Consider the following 25,633-nt stretch of genomic DNA (forward strand, 5'->3'; position numbering starts at 1 on the left):
TAATGTATGTCGTTTAATTCAAGTGGAGAAGAGTAGAATGCTGTAGATTGCATGCAAACATGTAACAAATTCCTAATTTGTTGACAGGGCTTTTTTTCGATATAAACTTGCAGATGTTTTTGTTTTTGAAATCGTATGCTGATTCCATATTTCTTCTGGGTTGTTTGAGTTTGCAAACAGATTTTATTAAGGTCACAGAAGTGTTTTCCCAGGTTCTACAGAGGTGGAAATTGGATGGTGCAAATTTTCTGCTGGAGAAAACAGTTGGAAATGTACAGTTGAGCATGTTGTATTTTGCCCAGTGCTATCACTGTGAGAGTTACTAAAAGTAAAGTAATGACAGGAAGCTAAAGCTGGTGAAAGTGTTCACTTTTGTTAGTAAATTACTGACTGTGTGTCTGAATGTGAGAAATTCCATATTTACTTTAGAGGATGTAATTTGCTGAGAAAACGCATTATGCAGTAGTGATGTGCAATCCAACCTTTTGAGAATAAACCATGGTCAATAAGTGAGTGGGTCATCTGCTTTAAAAAAAAACACTTTCAAACTAGCACTGGGACCTACATTTACACAAGGTATTTGCTGGATGTAGGTGCCCCTTTGTTGAGCTATTTAGAACTGAAACTTGGCAAGAAATATGCTGTGCTGTATCACAGTCCTTGAAATTAAAACAAGGTACTGAGCACTGAAGAAGCTAGTAAGGGGAACAGGTGTAGTGTAGATGTTATAAACAAGTCTCAGCATCAGTCTTGACTGGGGACAGGGAAAGGGGCTTATTTTTGGCTGTAGGAGAAAATGTGTTGGTTTCTGTAGTACTGCATGGTTTGCAGTAATATGAAAAGCAATTTACTTGGGTGACTGTTAGAGAAAGCTGACAGAGGTACCTCACTGTTTATCATCTGCAAGTGCAGTTTTCTGAAGTTCAGAGACAAGGCTAGAAGAAAAACTGTGTATGTAGGCTATTGTATTGCTTTCTGTGGTCTGTTGACCATTTTTTCAAATGTCATTAAAGTAACTATCAGTATTTCAGCTGGTTTTGAAGGGGAAGCTAATGTTGAATGGTTGATGTTATATAGTCCCATCTCTCTGTAATTCTTGCTGGATGGGTTCGGAGCCAGTATACGGCTGCGACTTGGCCGATACGAAAGCTCGAGAGCTTTTACTGGCTCGAGGCTAACCCCTATCCCATGGTGCCTCACAGCAATTCCCCAGATGTTATTTGCCGCGAAAGCTTTGAGGTTGTCTCCTTACTGGCTCATTGGCTAAGTAGTAGATATTTTTCTAAATCTTGTTTTTTCACCACTATTTTCTTCAATCTTTTACTTATAGTTAATAGCTGTTCTTGTGTGATTGTATTGAGTGATCCCCCCCCAATAGGATTGTACAGCCCGTTTCAGTTAGAGGGCCTTTCCTCCCTGAGTGTTACTTCTTTATAAAAAAAATATATATATATATATATATATATAGATATATATTTAAATCTTTCTAAATTTCTATCTTTACTGTTTGTTGGAATTTTTACCTCAGTAGTTAGTATTGTTAGTATAGTTAGTGTTGTTGTCTTTTTTCCTAGGTAGGTTTATTAGTTTGTTTTTGTTAGCATGTCTAAGGAAAAGGACAAGAGAACACAAGGACCATCGCCCTTCGGGGTTTAAAAAATGTGATAAATTTTTACAGAAGATGTCTTTGACAGACAGTCACACTAGCTGTGTGTACTGCTTAGACGAAGCCTACTTACAAGAACTCTGTACGTTTTGCCATGCCTTCAGTACTAGGGTTCTTAATGAGAGGAAATGCAAACTCATAGATAGGGATCTTATGACCAGTTCCTTCCAGGAACAGCTGGAACTTGTTCAGACAGCTCCTAAGACTACCAAACGAAAATCTTCGGCTCCAGCTTCGGAACCATCAAAAAAAGTCCAAAGCGACAGAGCCAAAGAGTTCTGGCTCCGATTTCGCTTCTTCTGTCTCTGTGCCGTTGGTCTCTTTGGTGCCGAGGCCATTTTAGTTACTGAGACAGTTACCTGAGATTGACCCTGTCGTACCTACCTTGAAATCTCCTATTTTGGAGAGGAGGAGATCTCCTTTTGTCTCCACCCGATCCTCCAGGACACACTCAGGTGAGGACATTGAGCGGTTAGTGAAGAGGTTGCTTTCTGACCCGTCTCTGGCAAGAAAAGTGGCCCCTCCAGACCCAAAGGCTTCGGAGCCGAACCTTTTGCAATCCACTGCTCCGATTGCTTCACTCTGAGCCATTCACTTCAGGTTCTTTGATGTTGGATCTTTCGGTTCCGAGAATTCTTCCTGCTTCCTCGGAACTGATAATTCTGTCCTCAGCGGCTCAGTCTGGAGCCGAGGGATCTGGGAGCTGACTCTCTCGAGTCGACACCGAGGGGGATAGTCACCTAGGGTTTTCTTCACAACCAACCCGCCCTCGGCACTTCGGTTCGACTCAGCTCTGTTCCTACATCTGCTTCGGAGCCATTCCCCTTTGCTCGGAGCCAACCATCCATCTCCTTGGAGTGGAGGTCTTCTTCGGAGTGGGGAGGAAAGGCCTTTGAAGCAACAGAGAAGGCTTTATCTTATGCAAAAGCCATGCATTTGAACCCGATGTCCCACCAGCAACCGGCAGCAACCTCTTCTCCCCTACCACCCCCCCAGCATAGGGAACCAGAGACTCAAGCAGCGCCCATTGGAGGGTGCCCCCTCTTCTGAGACCTCCCCAGATTATCCCACTGGAGAGCTCCTTTGGAAGAGACTGTAAGAGGAAGCATGTTGACTCATCTGAGTCTGTCACGTCTGGCACTGATTTGGAGGAACCAGAAGGATCCTCTAGATCCCCCTCTGAGGATGTCTCCTTTTCTGACATCCTGGAAATCCTCAGACAGAGGGGTGATTGGAAGACCTCTAACCCTACTGAGGACGAATCAGTTTATCTTGAGGCCTTTGGTTTCCTACCTTCCACCTCCTGGGTGAACACCGCCTTATGACCAGCTCTTGGCGGTCATATTGTGGAAAGCCTGGACCTCCCCAGACAAAGTGGAGCCTGTCCCGAGGAGGCCAAACAAATTTATGACTGCACCAGAGGATAAGTATTTTCTTTTCGAAGGGGTTCCTGTTGATGCTATGGTGGTAGCAGCGCCCACCAACGAGGAGTTGTCCAAGACATCTTCCAATGTCCATCCTCCTAACAATGAGTCCAGGACGATGGATAGGTATGGGAAGTGTACCTTCTCTTCAGCGGCATTTACCTTAAGATCGCTAAATTACCTTTCCCATTTTACTCTACTTCAGAAAGATCTCCTGAAGGAGTTGGGAGATACCTTTCAAGGTTCATTAGCTTTGGTATCCACAGATAAGGTTTCTGTGCAGCTGTCCACCCTTACATCGATAGCTAACTCCTCCATGAGGCTGATTTCCTGTGCAGTGAATGGAGCGAGCAGAGCAGCTGCAGCATGAATCTCATAGGAGACATTCTTGGATGCATCTTTGTAACTTCATGGAATCCTTTGTCTTCCTTCATCAACATCGTCTTTGATGGTTCAACTCTTTTTGGACCTCAGGTGAAAGGGACCTTGACCAGGTGCGAGCAGGAAGGGAAAACCTTATCTGCTGTCTGAGTCCATTTCTCCCTTCCTTCTAGACCCTATCCTAAGGATCAAACAGGAGGGAAAATGTGGTTCCGTAAATCCCAAAAAGGTTTCCCCTCAGGCACAAGTTCAACCCTCGCCTAGGGGCAGAGGGGGGAGGATATAACGGAAGACGCCGTCCTCGTGGCAGAGGAAGTCCACAACACCAGGGAGATAGAGAAACCTTCTCTGATTATCACTTCCATCGCCCCTGAGGGGTTGCCCGACTGTCCTCCTCTGGAGGCAGTCGGGGGTCTATTGCTGTACCCAACTGCCTGGCTGAACATTTCACAAGATCATTAAGTACAAACCATAATATCCAGAGGTTACCTGATTCTCTTTGTTTCTGATCCCCCGGTAAACCAGTCTCTTCCAGACGTGCCACCCATTCAGCTAGACCGTGCAACATCAGAGGTCATCTCATTGCTGCAGCAGAGAGTCACCCAAGAAGTCCCCACAGAGCAAATAGGATCCAGAACTTATGATTCTTTTTAGTTCCAAAAAAGACAGGGTACTGGAGATCAATTCTAGATCTCAGCAACCTCAACAAGTGTAAAGAAATCGAAGTTCCGAATGATCACTCTGCAGTCAATATTTCCCTTTATCAGGAAAGACAATTGGATGTGCTCAATAGATCTTCAGGACGTGTACTTACCACATCAAAATGGACAGGCGCTCCAGAAGACACTTATGCTCTCGGCTGGGAGCCAATCATTTTCAGTTTCGAGCACTGCCCTTTGGCCTCACTACAGCCCTCAGAGTGTTCACCAAATGCATGGCAGTGGTAACTGCTCACCTGAGATGTCAAGAATTCGAGGTGTTTCTGTACCTAGGTGACTGGCTCCTCACTGCTACCACCAAGCATCAACTGATCAGAACCAGAGACTAAACTCTATCCTTGTGCGCCAGATGAGGCATCACAGTAAACCTATCAGCCTTATCTCCATCGCAGCACATTTTATTCTTAGGCTCAGAAATAAAATCAATCACCATGTCAGCAAGACTAATACCAGAAAAAGTAGAATCATTGCACAACCAAGTCAGATCTTTGCTAAACAGTCACAAACTTCAGGCCAGGGTAGTCCTTCAAGTCCTTTGGACTATGGCTTCCTCCATTCTTTTAGTTCCCCTAGCCTGTCTGCACATGAGAGTACTTCAGTGGCTACTATTTGCCCATGGTCAAAGCAGGATCGTCCCCCATCTCATCAGATTCTCATCACAAACACCTGCAAGAAGGATCTGACATGGTTGCATATGGAACAACAACTTTTAGGTCGTCCACTTGTTCTGCCTCAAGAAAATGCAGTTTTGACCATGGATGCCTCCCAGATAGGGTGGAGGGGCATTATCTGGAATGGCAGTCCAAGGTACTTGGCAGAACCATGAGAACCACTTACATATCAGTGTTCTGTAGATGAGAGCGGTGCTATATGCATTGCAAGCACTTCACAGTTCTCTTCCCACCAGGACAGTTGCGATTCAGTCAAACATGTCTGTCGTGTGGTACATAAACAAGCAATGGGGAACCAAATCTTACCCGCTTTGTCGAGAAGCCATAAGAGTTTGGAAATGGGAGATGGACACTCAGCGCTTTCTGGTAGCAATGCACATCCCGAGGAAGTCCAGTGTGATAGCAGACAAACAAGTCGGGCAATTCTCATTGCCTAAAGAGGTCTTTCACACATGGGGCCAGCCTTGCTGCGGCCTATTCGCCACACACCTGAACACCAAATGCAGCAGCTACTTTGCCCTAATTCCCCATCCGGGGATATCGCTCGGGGATGCTGTAGTCCACGATTGGCCCTCGGGTCTCCTTTATGCCTTCCCACCTTTTCCTCTCATTCCAAAAGTGATACAGAAAGCAAAACAGTTGGAGTACCCCCTAATCCTCATTGCTCCTTACTGGCCTCGTTGAGTCTGGTTTCCTTTCCTGTGGCCCTACCTCTTGAAGGAACCATGGATACTGGAACCATCTCCAGACCTCCTGATTCATCATTCGGGGCAGTTCCATCCTACCATCCACACCCTAAAATTTACAGCATGGCTGCTCCAGTTCCATGAATAGCCAGGTGTGTTGCCCTCTCACCTTTAGTCAGACAAATTCTGATTTCTTCCCACAAGCCTTCCACTAGGAAGTTGCATTCCAGCAAATGGAAAAGGTTCTCTGTTTGGGCTGTAAACCAAGGCTTAGATCCCTATACAGCTCCTATAGAATCTATTTTGTCCTTCCTCTTCCCCCTTTGAACCCTCTTTTTCATCGGATCTGAAATTATCTTGGAAAACGCTATTTTTAGTACCTAAAACTTCTGCTAGGAGAGTCTCAGAATTGCACGCACTTACTCATCGACCCCCTTACATTGTTTTCCACAAGGATAGAGTCTCACTTAGGACTAACCCTTCCTTTCTTCCCAAGGTATGTTCAGAACATAATCTTATCACTACTATTGAACTACCAGTGTTTTTTTTCCAAATCATTCTAATAAATCTGAATACAGGCTACACCAGTTAGACGTCCACAGAATTCTCAGGTTTTACCTACACAGGACTAAAGAATTCAGAAAATCAGATCAATTATTTGTTTCCTTTTCAGACAAAAATAAAGGCTTGCCTGTTTCTAAGGTTACCCTCTCAAAATGGCTTTCAGACTGCATTTCCTTTGCTTATCAGACTGCAGGCAAACAGTTACCCAGCAAACAGTTACTACAAGAGCAGTATCAACTTCATGTGCCTTTAGATCTAGGCTCCCAATTGATACTGTTTGTGCAGCAGCTACTTGGGCAAGACCACATACCTTTGTCACTCGTTACAAATTGGATTTGGCCTCCCTGGACATGTCATCCTTTGGGTCACTGTGCTGGAGTGTCTTCTCTTGAGCCACCCGAGATAAAGGTGCCTAGGGTACGCTGTCCCATCCAGCAAGAATTATGGGTGAGATAGGACTACATAACATAAAGAAGTTATGTACTACCATAACATTCCATGTTTGTAGTCAGTCTCGCCTACATTCTTGTGTCCCTCCCTCCTGCCCCTTCCTGCTCTTGGGGGATCTGGCGGGACTATACTTATGCTGTCTGACCTGGTTGTAGTAGTTGTCCACCTGGCATGGATGATGTTACACAATGGTTCTGTCTGTATGTACACAGTTATTGATAGTTTCATAACTATTAGGTATTTATTGCTTCTTGCAAACAAGATCTGGGGAATTGCCGTGAGGCACCATGGGATAGGGGTTAGCCTCAAGCCAGTAAAAGCTCTCTAGCTTTAGCATCGGCCGAGTTGGAGCCGAATATCAGCTCTGAATCCATCCAGCAAGAATGTAGGTGAGATGGACTACAAACATGGAACGTTATGGTAAGTACATAACTTTTTTACACTGACTGCACATAATATGGATTGTATGTTGGTCATCTTGTGAGGTCTTTTATGTTTTTTGTGTCTATTGGAGATGTAGTGTTGCAGTATATGAGGATATTTTCAGCTGTTAATTGCATTATTACTAGTGTTATGGTTTCTGATTGTGAGTTGGTAGTGGATGTCTTGTATAAGTAGAGAGATGTCCTTCATATTACTGTTGCAGTATCACTGAAGGAATTCTCTTGCCAAGAATTACCCAGTATCCAGCCAAAATACCAAAGCATTTAGATCTTATAGGTGTCATATGACATACAGATGCAGTTACCCAGAACTTCTTTGCTGCCAGTCTGAATGCCCTTTCACTTTGCAGGTTACTAAGCAGTTTCAGATAAGTGCCCCATTGGGGTTTCTTCTGTTTTTTGTTTTTTTTTTTTTTTGTTTGCTTACTCGGGTTCATGTCCTCCAAGAAGGGAAAATGTCTGTATGGGAAGTGGATTCCCCATAAAGACCATCACAACCAGTGTCTTCTTTTTTTGCCTAGGTTCTTCCCACAGCCATTCACTGTGCTCTGTCTGTCAGGCTTTTGTCCCCAAGACTCTTCTTAGTCACCTATCCCTGTCCATATAGCTGGAGAACCTACGTCTTAAATTGTTGACTCAGGGTGATACAGCTGAATCCTTCCGTCCTGTGGGCCAGCTGACCCTAAGAAGTCAACAACTCAAGGCCTGTTCCTGTTGCTGTCTAGCCTCCACTGGATGTCTCTCTAGAATCCAGTGATAGCCCTGAAGACCATCCACTGCTTCCACTGGATTCTGCTTCCTCAACCCCTTTGGACGTTGACAAGGATCTGAGTTCTTGCATGTCCTCAGAGGCTTTCCAAAGATCTGCTTACAGACATTGAGGGGGAACCACAGCTGATTATTTCCAAGGAGCCTAGGGGGGGGGGTCCTCAAGTCTTAGTGTGGGAAGAGTTTCCTGGTACTCTTATTGAATTTCATCAAGGGTCTGAAAACAAAAGCTGAAGTATATCATGCCAGTTGCTAAAGAGAAAAGACATGAAATCTAAAATCTGTTGAGATCCGCCCTGCAGATAATGGCAGAGTGATGATTGTTATGGACACCAGTTTGTATTTAGAGTCTATGGCTGAGCTGTTGAGAGATGGTACTTGTCAATTGATTGTGAAGCTGCAGCTGACAGCTGTTGTTGATGGGATTGTTGTGTTGCTATTTGATCTATTGATTTACAGGTACCATTAATGAAGATCTGTTCAAATATTTTTCAGTTGAGTATCCAACTGTTCTTATTTTATACGGACTTCCGAAGATGGATAAAAATCTGTATCATCCTCCCATGCAACCTTTATTATCTAGTTGAGGATGGGCCACAGAGTCCCCTGTCCATCTTTTTGGAAAAGATGTTGAGACCTATACTTGACAAAGTTGATTCTGTGTTGAAAGACACCAAAGATTGTTTTTAGAGGACATGTACTGTAAGGTCAGTGGTTGACAGGACTACCGATCTTGTATTGGTTACTTTAGATGTGACTTCTCTATTCACAGTGAATCCTAACACTGTGGGTCTGTTTTAGCGCAATATGTGAACGTGTTCAGTAGTAAAATTGAGCTTATATGTGCTTTTCTTGAATTGATATTAGAGAACAACGCCTTTGTGTTTGGTCAGGAATATTTTTTGCAGAAGGTTGTCGTGGCTATGGGCACAGCTTGTGCCAATAGCTACGCCAACCTTGTATTAACATACTGGGAACAGACTAAGGATAATATGTATGTACAACATGTTATTCTCTATAAACATTTTGTTGATGACATTTTTTTGCTTTGGGAAGGTAATAATGAACTACTCTAGTTTCTTTTTTGCAAAGGTCGTCAGACTTTTTAAGCTTCAGTAGTAAGATCTCCTTAGAATCCATCAATTTTTTTGGACATTACTGTCCATATTAACTTGAGAAGTTTAATACAAAAATATATAAGAAGCCATGTAAAAAGAATTTGGTGTTGCACAAGAGCAGCATGCACCCCAGACATATCTCCAGGAATGTCCTGAGGGGACAGTGTCTTAGGATTATGCTGTTTACACACTGATGAGACCTCGTTGGAATATGCTTTGAAGGAGTTTGACGGATTTTTTAAAATGTGGGTATACTGAGAGAGAGAGATGTCTGTATACAGAGTCAGATCGGAAAGAGGGAGTATAGCTAGACCATACTTTCCTGATTTTACTGCTCCTGCAACGATCCCAGGTCTGGTATCTGGAAATAATAGAACCACTACATGTGTTCTGACATATTCTACAGACATCCTTAAAAAGAACTAGGATATTATATGGAGCTGTCCTGATCTTGCTGACATAGCAGATAGTGGACTGCAGTTTAGTTTTCGTAATGGCATCTCTCTGAAAAGACAACTCTGCTATAGGAATAATATAGACTATGTTAACCTGTCTAATTCTTCACACTTATGGTACTTTTCCATGTAGGGACTGCAGAGCATGTCATTATATATATGTTCTGGCCATACTTTGAGCACCCGATATTGAAGCATATCATAGATTTTTTCCTTTTATGCTGACTGCAGAACTGTCAGTATGATTTACTGTGTGTTTTGGAAAGAATGTTTTGCCTTTTATATAGGTAAAACCAACCATTGTTTTAGAGATAGGATCCTTGAACATTTAGGCAAGATCAGGAATGTGAGAGACACTAATGTACTTGCTGTGCATGTCCAGAAGTCAGAAGGACACCATACATTCAAGTGTTTTGCCTTGGAGATTATAAAGCTGGGTGGTAGAGGGGAAATGGTAAGAACATCACTGAAGCTAGAGAACAGAGTTGGATACTTGAGCTATGATCCTTTAAACCACCAGGTCTAAATGACTCCATGTCCCTGAAACCAGTCCTTAAAATGCACCCTCCCTTACACTAATTTGCATCAGGGTTTAGAGAATATTTATGTATATTAAATTTTTTATTTTTCATTGGTAGTATTTTATAGTTTATAGATGGAAGTGTAATAGTCTGATTAGTTTTTATCCTGTGCTGTTTGCATGAATTCTGTGAACTCTATGAATAAGAGTACAATGTATGCTCCGTGTTGCTGTTTGAACTACAGCATTGTAGTTTTTTTGTGATGTAATTAAGAGACATGTTTTGTATCCGTGCTTGCTGATGAGGTAGCTAAGATCCTAGGTGATTTTTTTCTATTTTTGTTCTTATTTGTCAGTTTGAATATGTATTAATGAGCTGTAATGAGCTCAGTAATGAAGCTTTTGTATGTAAGAGACTCTCTGAAGTTTTTACTTGTCTGATGAAGCATTTGTTAGTTCAGTGCGAAAGGGCTTACTTGTGTAGTGTCGTTGAATAAACAGATTTTTTAAAGGTTCTTTAAAGTTTGTTTTACTCTCAGTTGCAGTGCAGGTTGCAGTAAGTTTCTGTTTGACTTTATTCCTCTATACCAAGGCACTGGCTGTAAAGAAATGCCTTTAATGTGGCATTGGACTACCTTACAGTGTCTACAAATCTCGGCATACATATGAGTCTAATGCTGCTTACATCAGCCCATTTAAAATCCTAAGCTGGCCCTGACAAGGGTTCCAGTTGGTTCAGGAAAAAAAGTGGATATATACCTATGGGTTACTTAAACAGTACATGTTAACCTGCACTTGTGGTAGCTACCTTGCATAACTGTACTTTACCAGTCTTTGAATCCAGTGCAAAAACAGGTTTGAAAAAATTTTGCACACCACAGTCATGCATTGGTGATAATTTTTTTATTATACCAGCAAGGCCAAGGGTCTTGTACAAACAGTATAGTTGTTTTTTTTATATTAAGCAAGCAAGGATGCCTAGTAACTAGACAAACACTTTTTATGTAGCTGACACTCTGTATAACTTTCTGGTATCACAGTTGCAGTAAGACCGTGGCTGTTTGGATTAGGACCCACCAGTTTGCTGAGATCTTGCCATTGCTGCTATCTTTAGGAACAGTTCTGCCCTGAGAATTTGTGAAGCTGCCACTTTGACATGCATGCCTTTTGTAATTACTACAGGCTAGATGCCCAGTGAAAAAGTTAAGTAGGTTTTGCCATTGCAGTACTCCAAAACATGTTTTAGACAATTCTGTCTTGTTTGTGTGCAGGTGATGTTCTTCGTGTTTTACTGTTGCAGTCATTACACTTGGGTTATCCTGCTGGCAGGCTACCCTCAGACAGCCTGAATTCCAAAGTCTAGGTCCGGTGTCTGTTGCTGTCACCTCTTCCCTGATGTCAGTGCGCCAGGGGTATTAAAGATGCAGCCGACGCCATTTTCTTCAATCTTTCTTGCCGCACGGTGCCCGAAGCAGTTTGCAAGTGCCGGTCTGCCGACTCCTGAGATTTTCGTGTTCGAATTTCAGATCCGAAGTCTATTTTAAAAGCTAAGTACCCCGTTGGGAAAAACTTTTTTCTTGCTCCAGACCGATGTCAGAAAAAGTTAATAATTGTATTTCTTGTGGGAAGCAAATACCTCATAAGGATTTACTGTATTCCCTGCCTAGGCCCTGACCATGACGTTGCTTGTTGGTTTTGTGCTAGATTTACCCAGCGCACTCTAAAGCGCTAGTACGATTTTGCTTTTCACTATGTTGGCAGAAGATTTAATTACATGATGCCGTCGGATAGCCAACCGACTACCGCAATTCAAAAGAAACGCAAAGAAAAGGACAGGCATCTGAGGTCTAAAACCGATGAAGCTTTTACCAAGCCAGTTGCCGGTTCACCGGCTCTCAGTGAGGTGCTTTCGCAGCCCCTGACGCCTGCTACTTTGGAACCCCAGGCCACTACAGACTCCACGTGGAGTCGCCTAGGCCGCTGGAAACTCAAGGTATTGGACCTTCGGAAACTATTTCCTCAAATGGGTCCGGATCCGCTGAGCAGGCATCGGCTTCTTAGGGTGTTTTCAGACCTACTCAATTGTACATTAAAGCAACTCCAGCAACAAAGGCAAAGACTAAAGCATCTTTAAACACAAAGAAACAAGTACAGCAGCCTCATGGTCAGGCCTCCATGCCCAAAAAATAGATGCTCAAAATGGCCGAAGACTTAATTACTTTGATCAGGGGTTACCATCCCCCTCCTGATAACAGGCCTAGGCAAGAGACAAAATATGAATCTTCAGATCAGGTTTCCATTTCTTCAGATTCCTCTTCTGATCAGGAATACTCTCTTCCTCCGTATGAGGATTCTGATGCTGAAGAATCTATCCCTTCAGCCTCTCCTCCTGAGGATTACTCTTTTGGTGAAACCTTGCATACCATGAGGGAACTTTTCCACTGGGAGAGCCAAGATTATTCTGAATCTAAGAAAAGGCTCAGGGACTTCCTTTTACTCCCACAACACAGGCCCCTAGCTATTCCGCCTGTGTTAGACATTGTAGTTGTATTTTCAGAGTCCAGTCTGACCCCTAATTCCTTACCTCCACAGATACTACAGGGTACCTGACTCTCATAAATTCCTTTTCAAGAACCCTGCTGCTGACCCAGAAACTATTTCTCAGGGTCCCGAAGGGGTCAAGGCATCCACTGCAAAAATCCCTACCCCCTCTGACAGGGATTCTAGTTCATTAGTCAGATGGGGAAAGAAGATTTACACCTCTGCTACCTTGGCTACAAGGGCTTTAAATTGTCAGTTTCATATGCTCAGATATCAGCAATATATTATGTCACTGCATAAACAGAAAATGTTAAATTCTGACAGTGCAGAAAACAAAGAAATGCAGGATTTATTGCATGCAGCTGAGCAAGTTGGAAAGCATACTTTGCAATGTGGTTTTGATTCTTTGAAAGCCTCTTGCAGGGCCGCTGTCAAGGGTTTGGTCATTAGGAGGAATGCTTGGTTAAAGGAACAACATTTACCAGATCATGTTAAAGCAGAATTACTAGATGCTCCATTTCAGCGTGATACTTTGGTGTTAAAGCAGAAGAGGTGTTAAAGAAAATGGAGGACAAAGCTAAATCTATGCAAACAGTCAAGGATTTCTTACAGGTACAGTCTCCAAGATTTAGCAGACACACTGGCCTACAAAGAATTGGTCCTTTCCAGTGTCAGACAGACCACAAAGGAGCAGATACAGATGCCCAAGAGGCAGATCCCAGCCTCAAGGTTCATACAGGTCTAAACAGTGGGGTGCTTCTACCTCCGAAAGTGGAGAAGATGAATCACAGCCTTACAGGAAACAGTCCCAATGACTTCTCCCTGCCTGCGCCAAGCACTTATCTTCTGGAAGCACCTTTAGGGGGCAAACTAGCACTTTTTTCTCAAAATTGGCACATAATAACCCAGGACAAATGGGTCTTAGACAGTGTGTCACGGGGCTACAAGTTTCACTTTCATACCCTGCCAAGGGCAAACGTTTGCCCAGACCTACCAAAAAAACAATGGGCAGAGGCACAAAAACAAGTCTCATCCCTCATGGACATGAGGGCCATTCAACAAGTACCAGAACAAGAGCAGGGATAAGGGTTTTATTCACGACTGATGTTCATCGTGTTTCACTGTTGCAGTCATTACTCTTGGGTTATCCCTGCTGGCAGGCTACCCGCAGTCGGCCAGAATTCCAAAGTCTAGGTCCGGCGTCGGTTGCTGTCGCCTCTTCCCTGATGTCAGTGCGCCAGGGGTATAAAAGATGTAGCAGACACCATTTTCTTCAGTCTTTCTTGCGGTGCCCGAAGCAAAAGCAGTTCGCAAGTGCCGGTCAGCCGACTGCTGAGATTTTCAAAGTTAAATTTCAGAACTGAAGTCTTCATTAAAGCTAAGTACCCCGTTGGGGAAACTTTTTTTTTTCTTGCTCCAGACCGATGTCAGAAAAAGTTAACAATTGTATTTCTTGTGGGAAGCAAATACCTCATAAGGATTTTCACTCTTACTGTATCCCTTGCCTAGGCCCTGATCACAATGTTGCTAGCTGTCGGTTTTGTGCTAGATTCAACCAACGCACTATCAAGTGTCGGTTCGATTTTGCTTTTCATTACTTTGGCCGAAGATTTAATTATATAATGCCGGCAGAACAGCCGACAACCGGAGTTTACAAAAAACGCAAGGACAATGACAGGCATCAGAGGTCCAAAACCGACGACGAAGCCTCTTCTAGGCCAGTCGCTGGTTCTCAGTGAGGCGCTTTCGCAGCCCCTGGCGCACGCTACCGACTTCCACATGGAGCCAACTGGGCCTCTGGATACTCAAGGTATTGGACACTCTGAAATCAATCCCTCAGATGGGTCTGGAGCCGCTGAGCAGACATCGGCTTCTGAAGGTGTCTTCAGACCTACTCAACTATATATTAAGCCATCCTCAGCTTCAAAGGCAAAGACTAAAGCAGCTCTAAAGACAAAGAAACAAGTACAGCATTCTCCTATTCAGACTTCCATGCCTAAAAAACAGATGCTCAAAATGGCCGAAGGCTTAATTACTTTGATCAGGGGCTCCCATCCCCCTCCTGATAAGAGGCCTAGGCAAGAGATAGAGTACGATTCTTCAGTTTACTATCAAAATTTCGAACCGTACTCTGTCGACTGTACTATCGTCTAAAACGGAAGTTCGAAAACTGTAATATCGATGTCAAAAAAACAATCTAGGAACTGGTTTTAACATGGGTCGAGGTAGGGGAAATGTTTGTAGTTCGGAATAATACTGAACACCTACCTCGACCCATGTTAAAACTTGTTCCTAGATTTCTTTTACATCAATATTACCATTTTCGACCTTCCGTGTTCGACGATAGTACAGTCGACGGAGTAAGGTTCGAAATTTTGATAGCAAACCGATTCTTCTGATCAGGTATCTATTTCCTCTGATTCCTCTTCTGAACAGGATTTCTCCATGCTTCCCTATGAGGATTCTGATGCTGAAGAATCCATTCCTTCAGCCTCTCCTCCTGAGGACTATTCCTTTGGGGAAACACTGCATACTATGAGGGAGCATTTCCACTGGGAGAGCCAAGATTATACTGAGTCTAAGAAAAGGCTCAGCGACTTCCTGCTTCTTCAGCATATACCCGTTGCCATTCCTCCTGTTTTAGACATTGTAGATGTATTTTCAGAGTCTGGACTATCCCCTGACTCTTTACCCCCTGCACCTGCTAAGCCAGACAGATACTACAGGGTCCCGGATTCTCATAAATTCTTATGTAAAAACCCCGCTGCTGACCCAGAAACTATATCTCAGGGTCCCAAGGGGGTTAAGGCTTCCACTGCAAAAAACCCTGTCCCCTCTGATAGGGATTCTAGGGCTCTAGACATATGGGGGGAAAAAGTATTCACTTCTGCCACCCTGGCTGTAAGGGCTTTAAATTGTCAGTTTCATATGCTTAAATATCAGCAATATTTAATGTCACTACTTAAACAGAAAATGTTGACAAATACTGAATGTTCAGAGAACAAGGAATTGCAGGATTCATTGCATGCAACTGAACAAGTGGGAAAACATACTTTGCAATGTAGTTATGATTCACTGGAGGCCTCTTGCAGGGCCGCTGTTACAGGTTCTGTTATTAGAAGGTATGCTTGGTTAAAGGAACAAAATCTGCCTGATCATGTTAAAGCAAAATTATTAGATGCACCATTACAGCATGATACTTTGTTTGGTACTAAAGCAGAAGAGGTGTTGACAAAAATGGAGGATAAAGCAAAATCCATGCAGACAGTCAAGGATTTCTTACAGGTACAGCCACCCAGGTTTAGCAAGAACTGGCCTTCTAAAAATTGGTCCTTTCCAGTCTCAGACAGACCTCAGAGAGGCAGATACAGGCGTCCCAGAGGCAGATATCAGCCCCAAGGCTCATACAGGCCTAAACAATGGGGTGCTCCTACCTCCAAAAGTGGAGAAGACAAATCACAGCCTTACAGGAAACAGTCCCAATGCCTTTCCTCTACCAGTTCTAAGCAGTTTCCTTTTGACAGCTCCCTTGGGGGGAAAACTAGTTCTTTTTTCATCAAATTGGCAAATGATTACCCAAGACAAATGGGTTCTGAACATAGTGTCCCAAGGCTATAGGTTCCATTTTCACACCCTACCAAGGTCAAAGGGCATGCCAGACCTGCCACACAATCATTGGGCAGAGGCACAAAAATAAATTACAGCCCTCATGGACATGAGGGCCATTCAGCAAGTACCACAACAAGAGCAGGGGCAAGGATTTTACTCCAGACTTTTTCTAGTACCCAGGAAGGACAAAACCTGGAGACCAATTCTAGACCTATCAATACTAAATACTTTTCTGGAAGTTCCAAAATTCAAGACGTTGACTCTTCAGCAGCTACTGCCCTTGCTGGGCAAGAGGGCTTGGTTAGTAACTTTGGACCTAAAAGAGGCATACCTGCATGTCCCAATCAGACAATCTTGCAGAAGATACCTCAGATTCATAGCTAGCTCAATGCATTACCAGTTCTCTGCTCTGCCCTTTGGCTTATCTACTGCGCCCAGTGTCTTTACAAAATGCCTGGCACCAGTAATTGTGTTTTGCAGACAAAAAGGAATTCAAATTTATCCCTACTTGGACGACTGCCTAATTCAAGCAGAGAACAAAGGCACTCTTCTAAAGCTTCTGGCGTTTGTAAAAAGATTACTAATTGGCCTAGGGTACACAGTAAACGAAAAGAAATCAAAACTAGTGCCCTCTCAAGAGATAATATTCCTGGGCGCAAGCTTAAATACAACTGTCCAGATGGCTTATCTCATGCCAGACAAAAACAACTGACTACTTACTTCAAGAAATTGGCAACAAAAACCCACTTATCTGCAAGGAAAATCCTGCAGGCCTTGGGTTTCATGGCATCCTGCATTCTACTAATTCCATATGCCAGACTGCATATGAGGAAACTACAGTGGTATCTGAAAAGTGTTTGGACTCAGCATTGCCACAGCCTGGAGACAGTAATTGCACTCATTCCCTGCCTACAACAGGATTTTCGATGGTGAGCAGAAGCCTGTCACCACAACTAGGGTCTGCCTTTCAAGTTTACCCACAGCCAGACAAGCACTGACAACGGGTGCGTCAGATTATGCCTGGGGGGGCCCATATGGCAGGAAAATGTATTCAGGGCACATGGCCTGCAAACCAGATGCATCTTCACATCAATCAAAAATAGATGCTAGCTGTTCAAAATGCCCTGACAGCTTTCAAGGACCTGCTTCATCCAGGACAATTACTGATAGACAGACAACGCTATGGTCATGTGGTAGATAAACAAGCAGGGACGTACTCATTCCTACCCCCTCTGCAGAGCAGCAATGACATTATGGGACACAGCATTGGCCTTTCAGGTTCACCTGCAAGCACAATTCCTGCCAGGAAAAACAAATACTCTGGCAGACGAACTAAGCAGAAACCTCATGGATCCCCATGAATGGAAACTGGATCCACAAGTCTTCAGGATGATAATAAGGAAATGGGGATGCCCAGGCATAGATCAATTTGCCTCCCCTCACAGCTGTCAATTGCAGAGATTTTGCACAAGGATTTACCACAAGCGAGCATGGAAAGTGGACGCCCTATCATTCAGCTGGAAAAATCTAACAGTATATGCTTTTCCCCCACTACTACTTCTTCCCAGAGTACTCCTAAAGGTCAGACAAGAGAAGCCAAAAATGATTCTTATTGCACCAGACTGGCCACGCCCTCACTGGTACCCAATCCTGAAGAGCTTGTCTCAAGGTCCAGCATGGATATTACCTCAAACTTCTCACTTGCTGACCCAGCAAAACAATCAGATCCTGCACAGCCAACTCAGGACCTTAAATCTGGTAGCATGGCGAATAATGTAGCCATTCTAAACACTCCTCTTTCAAAAGCTGTTATGGATGTTATCTTGGAGGCCAGGAGGCCCAGTACCAGAAAGTCTTATGCTGAAAAATGGAAGAGATTCTGTGCTTGGAACCAAAAACAAGGCATTGACACGACTGTACCAATCATTACTCAGACTTTACAATACCTGACTGAGATGATGCTGAACAAAGGCCTTTCTTTCTCATCAGTTAAGATTCATGTCTCTGCCATTTCTGCACATTACAATACGGAGCCACCCATCTTTTCTCACCCTTTAATAAGGCAGTACCTCAGAGGGGCCAAAAACATTAGGCCTCCAAGGAGAGCACCAATTCCGGCCTGGGACCTCAATTCTGTTTTGGAAAAACTCACACTGACTCCTTTCGAGCCAGCATCAACAGCGAATATTATTCTTATCCTGGAAAACAGCTCTGCTCCTAGCCATTACCTCTGCAAGGCGAGTCTCGGAGTTGTGGAACCTTTCATCATTTTTCATCCAGACAGGGTTTCTCTGAGGACAAAACCCTACATTTATGCCTAAGGTGGTGTCCAGTGTTGCCCTCAATCAAACCATTCACTTGCCGACATTTTACCCAAATCCACAAAACATGGGTGAAAAAATTCTGCATTCTTTGGACATACACAGGGAGTTACATTTCTACTTGGAAAGAACTAAAGCTTTCAGAATGACTGAGCAACTTCTAGTGTCATATGCTGCAGGATCACAAGGAAAGGCTATCTCAAAGCAGACTATTTCTAAATGGATAGGCCATTGCATCCATTTCTGCTATTCTCAACATGGCAAATCAGTGCCTAAGGGCATTAGGCCTCATTCCACCAGAGCAGCAGCCACTTCAGCAGCCTTCCTCAGGGGAGTACCAACCAAAGAAATCTTAGAGGCTGCAACTTGGAGTTCAGTGCACACCTTTACAAAGCACTACCACTTGCCTCTCTACTCTTAAGTCCAGAGCAGGCTTCGCCACTGCAGTTCTGCAGGGCCTCATAGCCTCTCCTAATCTTATTTGGCCCACCCACCCTTCCTCAGCTTTGGGATTCAACCCAAGAGTAATGACTGCAACAGTGAAACACAATGAACATAGTACAGTTGTGTACCTACCATAAATGTAGATGTTCGAGTGTATTCACTGTTGCAGTCCAGGTTACCCACCCACCTTCCCCCTTCTCTCTGCTGGGACTTATCTGCACTTCTCTATCCTATACAGCCTTTTTGGTGTATTTGCTTGTAGATAAAGAAAATGTTTATAGTAATATATGCATGTTTTTTGTCATTTTTATCTTTTCAGCCTTCCTTTCTGGGGGCACCTGACATCTGTGGCAAGAAAAACTGAAGAAAATGACGTCTGTTGCAACCTTTGTACCCCTGGCGCACTGACGTCAGGGAAGAGGTGACAGCAATCGATGCCGGACCAAGACTTTGGAAATCTGGCCGACTGCGGGTCGCCTCCCAGCAGGATAACCCAAGTGTAATGACTGCAACAGTGAATACACTCGAACATCTACATTTATGGTAGATACACAACTGTACTTTAGGTGCTTTCACCTTTTCCTGTTAAGAATCTTGGGTTAGAATGCATATTTGATAAGTTAGTAATTTAGATGAGTATACAGAAGCATTTGTTGGCACCATAACTTTGCTATTAATATGAATTTTGCTTTGTCTCTGCTGACTGCCATGCCTTTCCCAGTTAGATTTGAGCCTGTGTGTTCTCCTATACTGGATATCCCCATTTGGTGTGTGTGTATGTGGGGGGGGGGGGGGGGTGATGGCTTTTTATGGTTGTAATTATCCAGGCAGCCATGGTGGTGGTTTGTGCTCTCACTGACAATGAAGGAGTATATTGTAGGTCTTAACCACTCCCTGGGCAGGGCCAGCTGTGCCTTAGCATTTGCAACCACATTTTCTTATGTACCTATTACAAAGGTTATATACAGGTTGCTGGCCATATACCTGCCCCATGGCTTTCACTTATGTTGTGTGCTCCCCCATGGGATTATGACATTGGATTGCCCTGGTCTAGCCACTTCCTGCCCAGGATAGGCACAACCATCACCACCATGCCACTTGCAGAAGGCACCTGAGCAACTAATTGAATTTAGGATGTAATTGAGGGCAGTTGTTAGTAGCATTCTTCCTTACTTAGTTGCCAGCACAAAAAAAAAGGTGACGGTTCTAAATTCCAGTACTAGGTGCATGTTTCCCAGAATTTGAAAGACTTAAGTGTGTGAAAAGTGGGATTTTTATATACTGGAAAAACAACACAACCAGGATCCAGTGTAGAAAATTTAATACAAAATCCCTAGCGCCTCATCCAGAAGTGGTGGATGTGCTTTGTTGTTGCTGGGATTTGTATATACTGTCTGAAATCAATGTGTCTGTATCTTTTTCTCTGAGGTATGAATGAACAGCCTTGGAGTTGTCATATGTTAGTATAACTTTCAAGGAGAAAGTGATTATAGACATTTCACTGTACTCCTTTGTCCCCCCACCCCACTAATTCTGGGACTTCAAATTTTAACTCACAGAATTGTAGTAGGAAGCCAGAAAGAATAGATGATACAGTCTTACGAAATCCTGTATTCACAAGGTAGCTGGGGTTATGGAAGGAAAACTTTTTTCCCATAGAGGTGTCTGACTGGAAAGATTTGTTAAGAAGATTTGCATCCACCTGCAACCTTCTTCCAGTCAGATTATGAACACCTTGTGTCAGTGATCACGCTGTTCATGCATCAAAAGTTGTAGTGAGCACCTTCACACCAAATGAACTTATTAAATTCTTTATTCAACAGACATTGTGAAAAAGGATCTCTTTTGCCATAGGTTTCTGTGCAAGTCATAAGTCCCTGCACTCTTTCATCTGCTTTCTTTTCATATGCTTTGTTTGTGACTGTTTAATAAATGGTTCTAAATGTAAAGGCATCATAAAATTTTGCTAAATGTAGCCTTTCATTTTATTTACAATGTTCTACAACATCTCTGTGTGAATGTTATAGGGTATTGTGGGATATGGTTTAGACAGACGTTTTGACATGATATTGTTTCATTGCACCTTTGTATGCTGTTTAAAGATTGTTATTGGGTTCTGACATTTTATATTAAGCACTTAATGTGAAACATTGTCGAAAAGGTAAGACATTATTGAGAAATAATGATAATTATAAAGATCACAGCTGTAATAGGAGTTAAAACATGAGGAAATTACTCCACAGGCAGACATTCTCCAAATGTCAGGATGGATGGGAGTTTTTGGACATCTTCGCAGGGGGGGACACACACCCTCCGCCATGTTTGATGCAGTTTTTGTATAAATAAAATAATGAAAGCAATATAGTCTTTGATCAGTGTTTTTTTTTTTTTTTTTTTTTTTTTTTTTAAACTGTGCTTCTTTTATTGATGTCAGCATGACAGATATAAAAAAGGTTCCATTCCATCATCATTTTATTTATTTTGCTGCAAAGAATGTACAGAAGTTATCCATCTGCAACTTCCAGAACTATTTAAAAACACCCATTTGGGGATGTATTTTTCTGTTTTTATAGAGTAATTACATTGACAGTTTGCCTGTTAAGATATATGACTTGGAGAACTTTGCAAATTAGTTGTGACCTATAGGAAAGGTCCCATCATTTGTTTGTGGCCAACAGCACTGAAGGCTAGCCACTTTTACTGTACGTTTCTTTGCGTTTGGCCTTAAAAGTGTTGAGTTTCATTGTAGAACATAAAAAACTTTGTGCGTTAATACAAGGAATGATTGACCCTGAATCTGAGGAACCCCAAAAAAAGCTTTGAAAGCTTCTGTAAGTAACAAGGTGGCCACACCTAAAGGTAGCACCTTTGCAGCTTGTCAGCTGTGCAAAGTTGTGGCCTTCCTTTCCAGATGCTTCCTTTAGTAACTCTGGTTATAGCCCATTCAGAGGTTTAGCAGTAGAATGCTGCCATCTTAACCTTTAGTGCTGCATCACAGCCAGACACCAGTTCCAAAGCATTTGTTGATGGCCACTGTGTTCCTCATGCTTTGAAAAGTCACTCTTCCACTGTTGATATTCATATTATTTTGTTTAGGAGCTTTCTTCTTGGGACGGAAGCAATCTCACCTTTTTAGAAAGGAAAACCAAAGCAGTTGAGCCTCCCAATCTCCCCTAGTAGACCTGACACTGTATTTGCCTCGCTGCATTTTTCCCCATAGGTTGAGGGAGCATGGCAGAAGATCCACATTCCCCTTCTACCTTCCAGTGGAGTTCTGCTCATGACGGTCCATCAAAAAGGGAGAGAGCCATCTTGTATGTAAATGACAAAATGAACTTCACCTACTCTATAGATCTTCTTACCTCTTGATTACAGTGATGGATGACAATGATCACTTGCTCTCAGGCTTCTCCTGAAGAGCATCTTCTTTTGGAGAACATCACATTTAATGAGGGAGCACTGTAAGTGTGTGTGTGGGGGGCAAGATGCTACGTGACTTGTACAGGTATTATCTTGACTTGAGAATTGAAAAAAAACCCAAGCCACTTGACATTCGAGGATGGCTTTGAGAAACCCTTGGTAGAGCCTAAATCACAACTGGCTCTCAGCTGGAGGAGAAATGTAAGTGTTTATGCAAATGTCCAGGGATATATTTTCTTCTATTCTTTGAGCATGGTCATAAGATCAGAACTGGTGGCTGCCGGTAAAGGAATGACCACATTTAATTTTGGACAGTTGTGGCAAGAAGGTCTGTACATCTGCAGCTGAAGGTTGCAGATCTTAACTGCCAAATTTTCAAATGCCGCAGTATCAAGGAAACATAAAGCTAATGCTACCTTTAAATAGCACCTGTTCCGGCTATCGAAGACAGCCCCAATAGGTCAGTATGGATGCTGTTAAGATGATTTGGACACAGTTGAGGTCTTCATAGAATAGCTGTCTCAGGCTTGTTCTTCAGATGGCATCCATGACTAAAAATTCTTCTCTTACCTTAGAATTTCAGCAGGAGCTATTTAAATGTGCCTTTAGACAAGGAGTTTCTCTTTTAGGCCTCCATCTTAGGACATATTCAAAACATGGAGATAAAAGGTAAGATTACGTAAACCATGAAGCTGCTCTTTCATTCTCCATTGCTGAAGTTAAGTAAACCCTACAGTGGCTGTTCCTACTGTGTAAGCAGTCTTGCACCAAACAATTTATGGAAAAGAAAGTATTTTGTGGAAGGACAACCACGATGGACCGGTGGCAGAGGCCAGTGGAGCCATTCAGGATGTGGTATGAGTAGTATCTTCTGTAATCTTTAAGGCTGCTCTTAGTTATTTCAGCAACTTCCCTCTTCAGCCCCCTAACTCACAGCAACTGGGATGCAAACTATCACTTTTTATATCTCATTGGTTCAGACTGCAGTCACAAATGTGGGACATACAGTTGTTAGGGTATCTCTGCTGTTTATGGGAATTTTTCCCATCTTTCAAGATTAAACTACTCTTGTAAAGCCCATTTAAAAAAACATACTAGCCCATTAGTAGTTATAGGAAGAGTCCCTCTGTCAGAACAAAGGCGAGGATAATAGGTGTTTTTACCATATGATATAATGGGCCTTGGAGTCTCTTATTTGGGCTTTTCAAAACTGAACAGGTTTATGGAGGTGAAGAAATTCAGGATAATGCACCCTCCTTCCAGAGGTACTAATGTTCAGACTGGGCATGAAGAATTCATACATGCCTGTCCTTATATTCAGGAAGTATAGAATACTTTTCACTCTTTGGCAGAATGAGATTATCTTACTTCCTTACCTCTCAGGCATTCCACTGTTCCCATGATATTTACAGATTGTTTAACTCTACTCTTTGCAGCCCTCAGTCTACATATGTCATTATTTTAAGTACTAATTTGGTCAGTGTCCCAGGAAGAGTTGATTTAAGTCTTGATTTATGCACTGCGGTGTGTATGTCAAACAAGGACAACTGACTTAGTATTTTCAATTGATGGCAACAAAAGTCCCAACTCCCTGCAAAAAAATTCTGCAGGCCTTTGGGATTCATGGCATCCTGCATACTACTGATTCCATATGCCAGACTGCATATAAGGAAATTACAATGGTGCCTAAAAAGTGCATGGACTCAACACTCTCACAGTTTGGAAACAGTAATACCACTAATTCCCTGCCTACAACAGGAGTTTTGATGGTGGGCACAGGCATGTCACCTCAACAAGGGTCAGCCTTTCACTTTACCCACAGCCAGGCAGACTTTAACAACAGATGCTTCGGATTACGGCTGGGGAGCACACATGGCAGGAAAATGTATTCAGGGCAAGTGGACCACAGACCAAATGCATCTTCACATCAGTCAAAAAGAGATGTTGGCTGTACAAAATGCCCTAACAACTTTCAAGGACCTTCTGCAGCCAGGGCAATTATTGTTAAAGACAGACAACACCACAGTAATGTGGTACATAAACAAGCAATGGGGGCACTCATTCTTACCCGTATGCCGACAAGCCATGACCTTGTGGAACACAGCTCTAACTTATCAAGTTCAACTGCAAGCACAATTCCTGCCAGGAAAGAAAAATACTCTGGCAGATGACTTAAGCAGAAACATCATGGATCCTCACGAGTGGAAACTAAATCCACAAGTCTTCAGCATGATAACGCAAAAATGGGGGTGCCCAGACATAGATCTTTTTGCCTCCCCACTGAATTGCCAGCTCCAAAAATTCTGCACAAGGACTTATCACACACAAGCATGGAAAATGGATGCTCTTTCGTTCAACTGGAAAAACCTAAAAGTTTATGCCTTCCCACCACTGCCTCTGCTTTCAAAGGTACTCCTAAAAGCCAGACAAACCGCAGATGATCCTGATTGCTCCAGACTGGCCACACCAGCACTGGTACCCAATCTTAAAGAACATAGCTCAACGACCCCCATGGATTTTACCTCAAATTCCACACCTTCTGACTCAACAGCACAATCAGATCCTGCACAGTCAGCTCAAAACCTTAAACTTGGCTGCATGGCAGATTCATTAGTCAAACAGACAACACCTCTCTCTAAAGCTGTTATGGATGTCATTTTGGAGGCCAGGAGGCCTAGCACCAGGAAATCTTATTCAGAAAAGTGGAAGAGATTCTGTGCCTGGAACCAGGCTCAAAGCCTTGACCTTCTTGTCCCAAACATTCCTCAGATACTACAATACTTAACTGAGATGCTGGACAAAGGACTATCCTTCTCATCCATTAAGATCCATGCCTCTGCCATCTCTGCTCATTACAACACAGATCCTCCTATTTTCTCTCATCCATTGCTTAAGCAGTACCTCAGAGGGGCTAAAAACATAAGACTGCCCCGGAGAGCACCAACACCTACTTGGGGCCTCAATTTTGTCTTGGAAAAACTCACTTTACCTCCTTTTGAACCAGCCAATTCAGCAGAATTAAAATATGTATCATGGAAAACAGCTCTGCTTCTGGGAATAACCTCAGCACGAAGAGTCTCAGAGTTACAGGCACTAATGGCAGTGGAGCCTTTCATCATTTTTCATCAAGACAGGGTTTCTTTAAGAACAAACCCTTCATTTATGCCTAAGGTGGTATCCATTGTGGCTCTTAACCAAACTATCCACTTGCCAACTTTTTATCCAAATCCCCAGAATAAAGGGGGGGGAGACTTCTTATTTCCTTGGGCATTTACAGACAATTACGTTTCTACTTGGACAAAACAAAAGCTTTCAGAAAAACTGAGCAATTGTTTGTAGCATATGCTGCAGGATCACAGGGAAAGGCTATTTCAAAGCAGACCATTTCAAAGTGGATAGGACACTGTATCCGCTTCTGCTACACACAGCATGG

General features: G+C 43.0%; 1 protein-coding gene across 1 annotated transcript in view; it reads left to right on the plus strand.

Moving 5' to 3' along the window:
- STAG1 (stromal antigen 1) overlaps positions 1-25,633 on the plus strand; it is a 2,620,144-nt gene that overhangs the window by 114,773 nt on the left and 2,479,738 nt on the right. The window lies entirely within an intron of this gene.

This window comes from Protopterus annectens, chromosome 4.part1, assembly GCF_019279795.1.
Source record: "Protopterus annectens isolate FY-2018-M chromosome 4.part1, PAN1.0, whole genome shotgun sequence".
Lineage (NCBI taxonomy): Eukaryota > Metazoa > Chordata > Ceratodontiformes > Protopteridae > Protopterus > Protopterus annectens.